The 7,056-nt window shown below is 40.4% G+C and overlaps 1 protein-coding gene and 1 pseudogene across 1 annotated transcript in view; both read left to right on the top strand.

The window, feature by feature from the left end:
* LOC105995849 overlaps positions 1–6,913 on the top strand; it is a 17,810-nt pseudogene extending 10,897 nt beyond the window's left edge.
* Positions 1–7,056, top strand: part of Adh5 (alcohol dehydrogenase 5 (class III), chi polypeptide) — a 51,872-nt gene that overhangs the window by 12,926 nt on the left and 31,890 nt on the right. The window lies entirely within an intron of this gene.

Here is a 7,056-nt window from a genome sequence, read left to right as displayed (position 1 = left end):
AAAAAAAAAAAAAAAAAAGACAGCTCCCTTCTTAACACCTAATGTACATGCAGATGTCCAGGCACCTGGTGTATGTGCTACTAAATGTTGATCATGCTCCATGAATTTGCTCTTGTCTGTTCACCTCTTTTCTATTGTTGGCACACCTGCTGAGCACCCTCAATTTCCTACTAGATGTAAGTTGAAATAGGGTTCCTTCTAGTGGTGAGATCTAACATTGACCTACACTATAACATCAAAATAGTGTTTTATTTCTCTTTAAAAGCACTCAGAACCCAGATAACCTATCACACCCATGACTTGCATCACCTGTAGAGGTTCATTAGTTTGTCTTTGTCTTTTTAATAAGCTTTGCCAGTCACTTAATTAGTCATTATTAATGCAAAACACATTTTTAAGTGTATGCCATAATGGGCACTGGTCTAGCTTGACATCTAAAGAGAACTACATAAATACTAAAAATTCAATATCAGAAGCTTCATGCCAGGATGAATATCCAGACAGTAAACAGGAGGCAAAAGATTAGTTCTGTAGATGAGAGAAAACTTCAGAGAGGAGATAAGCCTCTGTGAGGACATCGGCTTTTGCCAATTAAGAAAACACTGATGGGGGGGGAGGGGGGAGGCTGGGAAGTGATGTGAAGGGTAAACAAAGGAGGAGGCTGCAATGCTTGGTAAGAAATGTACGCATTATCCTGCCCATGCAATTGTAACCCCTCTGTACAGTATTTTCACAAATAAAATAAAATAAAATAAAAAGAAAACACTGAGTACCTTGGTAACTGCATGAGAGAAGTTCAAGGTGATTAAAGCGTTTGATCTGGAGATGGGGATGGGGATGGGGCTCAGTGGTACAGCCTTCACCTCGGTGACCAAAGCCATAGTTTCAATCCCTAGTAACACTAAAGCTAAAAGAGTGCAATCTGTCATCATGCACATGATGAGAGAGGTTTGGCTGAATCTAAGAGAAGCAGAAGAATTCTATAGATTAGGAATGGCCACATAAAGTTTTCAAGAAATTAATTCTGTAGCCCAATGACAATACCAAAAGTGTTTCAAGGAAAAATGGACATATTCAAACCTGTACATCAGAAAATATCATTGGTAGCACTATGGAGAATAGTGTAGAAAGCACGGAGTGAGAATAAGAAAAATAATTCAGAAGCTGTGTATATCAGTCAATTAGAAAAAAAAAAAAGATTTTCATCTGGGCATGGTGATTCATGCCTATAATCCCACCATGTAGGAGGCTGAGGCAGAAGGATACATAGTCTGAGGCTAGTCTTTACTATAATAGTGAATCCCAGGCCTTGCTGGACTACATACTCACATCCTGTCGAAAAAACAGGAAAGAAAGAAGAAGGGAGGGAGGCAGGGAGGGAGGGAGGAAGGGAGGGAGGAAGAAAGGAAGGAAGGAAGAAGGCAGGCAGGCAGAAAGAAGAAAAGGAAGGTAAGGAAAGGAGAAAGGGAAGGGAAAGGGAAAGGAAAGGGACAGGGAAAGGGAAGGGAAGGAGAAAAGGAAGGAAAGGAGAAAGGGAAGGGAAGGGGAAAGGGAAAGGAGGGAAAAAGAAAAACCTTGGAACTATAACCAGCTTATTTGGAGATGGCCACAGGAATTGAGTCTCATTCAATTCCCATTCACTAACATCACACCGCTGAATTAATACCTCCAACCCTGAGCCAGGAGGGCACTGGTAGCTCACACCTGTAATCCTAGATACTCAGGAAGCTGAGATACGAGGATTGTAATTTAAAGTCAGCCCAGGCAGGAAAGTCTGGGAACTCTTATCTCCAATTAATTAGCAAAAACTCAGAAGTGAAGCTATGGCTCAGAGAGTAGAGCAGCAGTCTTGAGTGAAAAAGCTAAAGAGCAACACCCAGGCCCTGCGTTCAAGCCTCAGTACCTACACACAAAAGAACAACAACAAAGAAAAAGACCCTCAAGTCCTGACAACTAACATACAGTTGGCCCCTTATCTAGCTGCTCACCTCTCCCTTGAAGTGTACTATTCTCATTAAGACAGCTGACTTTTAGCCAATTGCCTCTCGTGCTTTGAGGTGTACTTACACTTTACTTGGAAATCACTCTTGAATATATATATATATATATATATATATATATATATATATATAAAAGAGAGTCCAGAGTGGTGGTTCATACCTGTAACCCCAGCTATTTGGAAGGCAGAAACAGAAGGAGTACAGTTCAAAGCCAGCCTGGGCAAAAACGCGAGACTCTACCTCACAAAACCAAAACACAGCAAAAGGCAATGAGGACTGTGCTCAAGTTCAGCACTTGCACATAGAAAGCACAAGGAAAGCCCTGAGTTCCAACCACAGTGCAGTTGGCAAGGGCTAGGAGGGGAAGGGAGCTGGGAGTTAGTGTTTATGGGCATACAATGTCATTTGAAAAAGAAAGGATGGCAGGATAGTTCCACAAACCTGAGTGTACCTGAAATGGCCAAGCTGTCAAGATGGTTAGAAATGGGTTGGATGGTAAACTTGATGCTATGTACTTTAACACAATACAAATGCACTCATTAATGGCAGCGTTCACTTCCTTGTCCCCCTGCCCTCACGAGGCTACTAGAAAGTGTTCCATTCACCCTGCAGACATTGCTATTAGAAGTCATAATACTTTCAAAAGTCTAATTTGGGGCTTCTAGGGGAGCCCAAACTAAGATAGTATTACTAGAAACAGGACTAGCAAACAGAGCCTAAAGACAAGAGTCAGGACTCAGATCACTTTCCAGCAAGATAGCAAAGGGGTGTGAATGTGGGCTGGGGTAAGATAGACTCCATTTCTGAGCAGGTCAGACTTGAAAGTAAATGTTAAAAGGATTATGAAGGAAATACAAACATGGTTTGTAACCCAAAGGGCTCTGCCCCAGCCTGCAAGACTTGAAGAAGTCATGTTTAACATGAAACCTGAAAATAAGGTCAAATTGTATTTACCTGGTATCCAGCTGTACAAATAACCATTTACTAGTATGAATAGTTATCTTAACAGACATTTCTACTACAATGAAAAAAACCATCTTTTCTCCTGTATTCTAAGTTCTAGAGTATAAATGCCATAAAGCAATTATTAACTTACAATTATAAACATAAACTGAACAATTATTAACTTAGAATTATAAATGTAAACTGAGGGCTGAGAAGGTGGCTCAGTGGTAGAGTGCTTGCCTTGCATGCCTGAAGCCCTGGGTTCGATTCCTCAGCACCACATAAGCAAAAAGAAAAAAAAAGCCAGAAGTGGCGCTGTGGCTCAGGTGGTAGAGTGCTAGCTGAAGAGCTGAAGAGCTGAGGGATAGTGCCCAGGCCCAGAGTTCAGGCCCCACGACCAGACCCAAAAAAAAAAATGTAAACTGAAAAATATCGCAGCATTCAAAATTCTATTCTCAGACAATAATAGGACAACTACACAGTCCAAATTTTATCAAACAACCAAAAACTTTCTAAAGTGGTGATAGCTTGACAACAAACATGAACTTTGTAATCAAACAAACTTCAAATCTAACCCTAATCTAAACAATGGGGGTGATACCAGACTGTGACTATGTTTTCTCATTTGACAGTAAAGAGAATAATATCTACCTCATGAAGTTTAAATTAAATTAAATGATTAAATTAAATTGATTAAATAATAGTCACTGGGCACTAGTGAGTAACAGTTAATTCCTACCAAATAAAGAGAGATGGCAATAATGCTATTTTTTTCTTTTTCTTTATTATTTTTTGCCAGTCATGGGGACTGAACTCTGGGCCTGGCCGCTGTCCCTCAGCTTTTCAGCTCAAGGCTAGCGCTCTACCACTGGAACCACAGTGCCACTTCTGGCTTTTTTTTCTGCTTATGTGCTGCTGAGGTATTGAACCCAGGGCCTCATACAAGCCAGGCAAGCAGTCAACTGAGCCACTTTCCCAGCCACCTTCTTTTTCTTTGTGAGACAGGTATTTCTACATAACTTAGGCTTTCTTGGAACTTGTGACTCTCAAGCCAACCTCCTGCCCTAGCCTCTGGAGTGCCGGCATTATAGGTGTGCACCATCATGCTCAACTCGGCAATGATTTTCTCTGAGATAATCACTTAAAGAGCAAAAATATATATATAACAAGAACAAACTATTATAAAAAATGAATCTGTTAAAGGAAAAAGTTTGTCCTTTGCCTTCTCCATGACAACAGGAGCAAAGGTCCTTTGAATTGGCATTCAAGTGAGACCTTGCCAGACTGGGCACTTCTGAGTCTGTTTTCTGGAAAACAAAGAAGTGCCACTGAAGAGTCAGTAGCTCTATTACTGGTGCTCTGGCTAGCCCAAGCACTAAATTAAACAACTTACAGATGGAAGAAAGACATGACAGCCTCATCCAATGTGACAATTAAATGGTCCTCTCCTTCTCTTCTCAATATAATTTTAGAACATGTATTTCCTGACAATTAATGCTTATTCTTGGGATATAGGTCTGTGTATGTTGTATATGTATGACAAACTCAAAAGATCACTCTTCCAATGGGTGCAAACCCATGTAGAAGACCCATGCTCACTATACTTGAATTGGGACCCTAAAATTATCCCACGAATTATTCTGGGAAATAGAGGGATGTAATTTAATATTAGATTCTGCTGTCCTGGTCCTGAAATTCTGGTCCTGTTTTGGCTGAAGATTTGGGGAAATTACAGAACTGCAAACCATGTGTCACAGTCTAAGAAGGGAACATCAGATCCAAGGAGTGAGACTTCTGAAGTCTCAGTTTCTCAAGGGTGCTTGTATCTTGCTACAGAAAACATCTGACAAGGCCACAGGGGAATCAGACAGAAACATGGGATTTCAAAAGGCTGAGTTCTCAATAATCATAGTTTGAAGCCAGTCTGGGCAGAAAAAGCCAAGAGACTCCATCTCCAATTAGCCAGCAAAAAGACAGACTCAAGGCTTGCCTCAAGTGGTAGAGTGCCAGCCATGAGCAAGAAAGCCTACCAAAGCCTGAAGCCCTGGGTTCAAGTCCTGGTGTCAGAGAGAGGGAGAGGGAGAGAGAGAGAAAGAGAGAGAGAGAGAGGATAGATAGGCAGATACATGATAGATTGGTAGATAGGTATAGGCAAATAGATACAGCAACAAAAAAGGCATACTTTGAATTAAAGCAATAAAGCAGTAGTGAGCAACAAGGAACAAGTGCTTCTGAAAAAAGAAAAGAGTTTACAGTGGAACATTCAGGCATTTATGACTGGGTGTGTTCACCTTTGTAGCTAGATTTGTATTGCACCAGCAATTACTTCTTTGAATACTGTTTCATAAGTGGACAATTTACAAGAGTTCAGGGAAGAAAAAAGATACAAAATAATAGATTTCTTTCTCAGGGTAAAACATGTTGCCACTCTCTCCACCTTGTAACTCAGCTACTTTGGGAAGGGAAATTGCATAATTGTTTGTTACAGCATGTAAGCCTATATAGGAAACTCAGAAAATGGTGGTTACACTAATAAAAACCAGAAATTTTGTATGGCCTAATAATAATAGGAAAAAGAAAATGATAGACACATGACGGAATACTTAGACCTTGTCATTCAATGATATATGATGATGGGGAAGTTTTAGAATTATAAGGAAAAACAGAGATGATTGGGTCAAAACAAAGAAATCAAAATTGCTGTTTTGAAGCTGTGAGAGAAAATAATGCAATTGCTTTGTGAACATAAACACTGTTAAAATAGAGATGTTTATCAGCAACTGGAAACTCCATCTAAAACTCATATTTATTAAAGTAAAAAAATAAAATGGAACAAGGGTAAAGCTAGAAAAGTTAGATGTTATGGGAGACTTTGTGTGTGTGTGTGTGTGTGTGTGTGTGTGTGTGTGTGTTGGTGGTGGTGGTGCTGAGGATCAGAACTCAGGGCCTTGTACTTGTTTAGACAAGCTAAACCCCCACCCAAACAAGGGAATTTTCTATAAGGCTAGTTTGGGACTTGCTTGGTTGATTCTGTTTTGTTTTTATGAGACAACTAATAATTCTCAAAGAAAAAAACAGTCTCATTAAATGATAAAGATGGAACTAAATAAATTAAGAACTTAAATGTAGGTAATAAGAAATTAGAAGCAAAGAAGGTTGGGACAGTCTTCAAACCTATAATCTTAGCTACTTCACCTCTGGTGAAGCCCAAGATCATCAAAAAGGGGACCAAGAAGTTCATCCATGTTGGGAGCCGACAGTAAAGCTCTAAGGTCATCTTGACCCCTGTGCTCACTTGAAGGCACATACAAGGAGCTGGCTTACTTAAAAAACACCAGGTGTCCAGGATTGCTTTGCTATATCTGCAGAGTTTGTTTTACTTTCTACCAGTTGACCTTGTCTTGTTTTACTGCACTGTTTTTACTGAAATTTTCCTTGTTTTTCTGGACTATTGTAACCTTATGTTACCTCTTGACTTCTAATAGTATATAGTAGGGAAAGTTAAAAATAAACGGGCTGCAGTCTTGAGCTGCAGACCTCCCGACCCCATCCTTTGTCTTATGTCTTTATTTTTCCGTCCTCGCCCCTAATTCAGGATTCCCTTTTGTTGCAGGCAGGCTCCGGCACATCCACCACCAGTCAAGATTAAGCATAACTGGCAGAAACCCAGGGGCATAGACAACAGGGTGCGGAAGAGATTCAAGGGCCAGATCTTGATGCCCAACATTGGTAATGGGAGTAACAAGAAAACAAAGAACATGCTGCCCAGTGGATTCCAGAAGTTCCTGCTCCACAACGTCAAGGAGCTGGAAGTGCTGCTCATGTGCCACAAGTCTTACTGCACTGAGATTGCCCACAATGTTACCTCCAAGAGCCCAAGAGCCATCGTGGAAAGAGCAGCCCAGCTGGCCATCAGAGTCACCAATCCCAATCCCAAAGCCAGGCTGCACAGTGAAGAAAACGAATAGATGCCTCACATACACCTTTTATTTGGGCTTAAATAAACCACAGAAACAAGAAAGAAAGAAAGAAAGAAAGAAAGAAAGAAAGAAAGAAAGAAAGAAAGAAAGAAAGAAAGAAAGAAAGAAAGAAAGAAAGGAAGGAAGGAAGG

Source organism: Dipodomys ordii, unplaced genomic scaffold (assembly GCF_000151885.1).
Source record: "Dipodomys ordii isolate 6190 unplaced genomic scaffold, Dord_2.0 Scaffold122, whole genome shotgun sequence".
In the NCBI taxonomy this organism is placed as follows: Eukaryota; Metazoa; Chordata; class Mammalia; order Rodentia; family Heteromyidae; genus Dipodomys; species Dipodomys ordii.
This window is presented reverse-complemented; position numbering and strand designations above follow the sequence as displayed.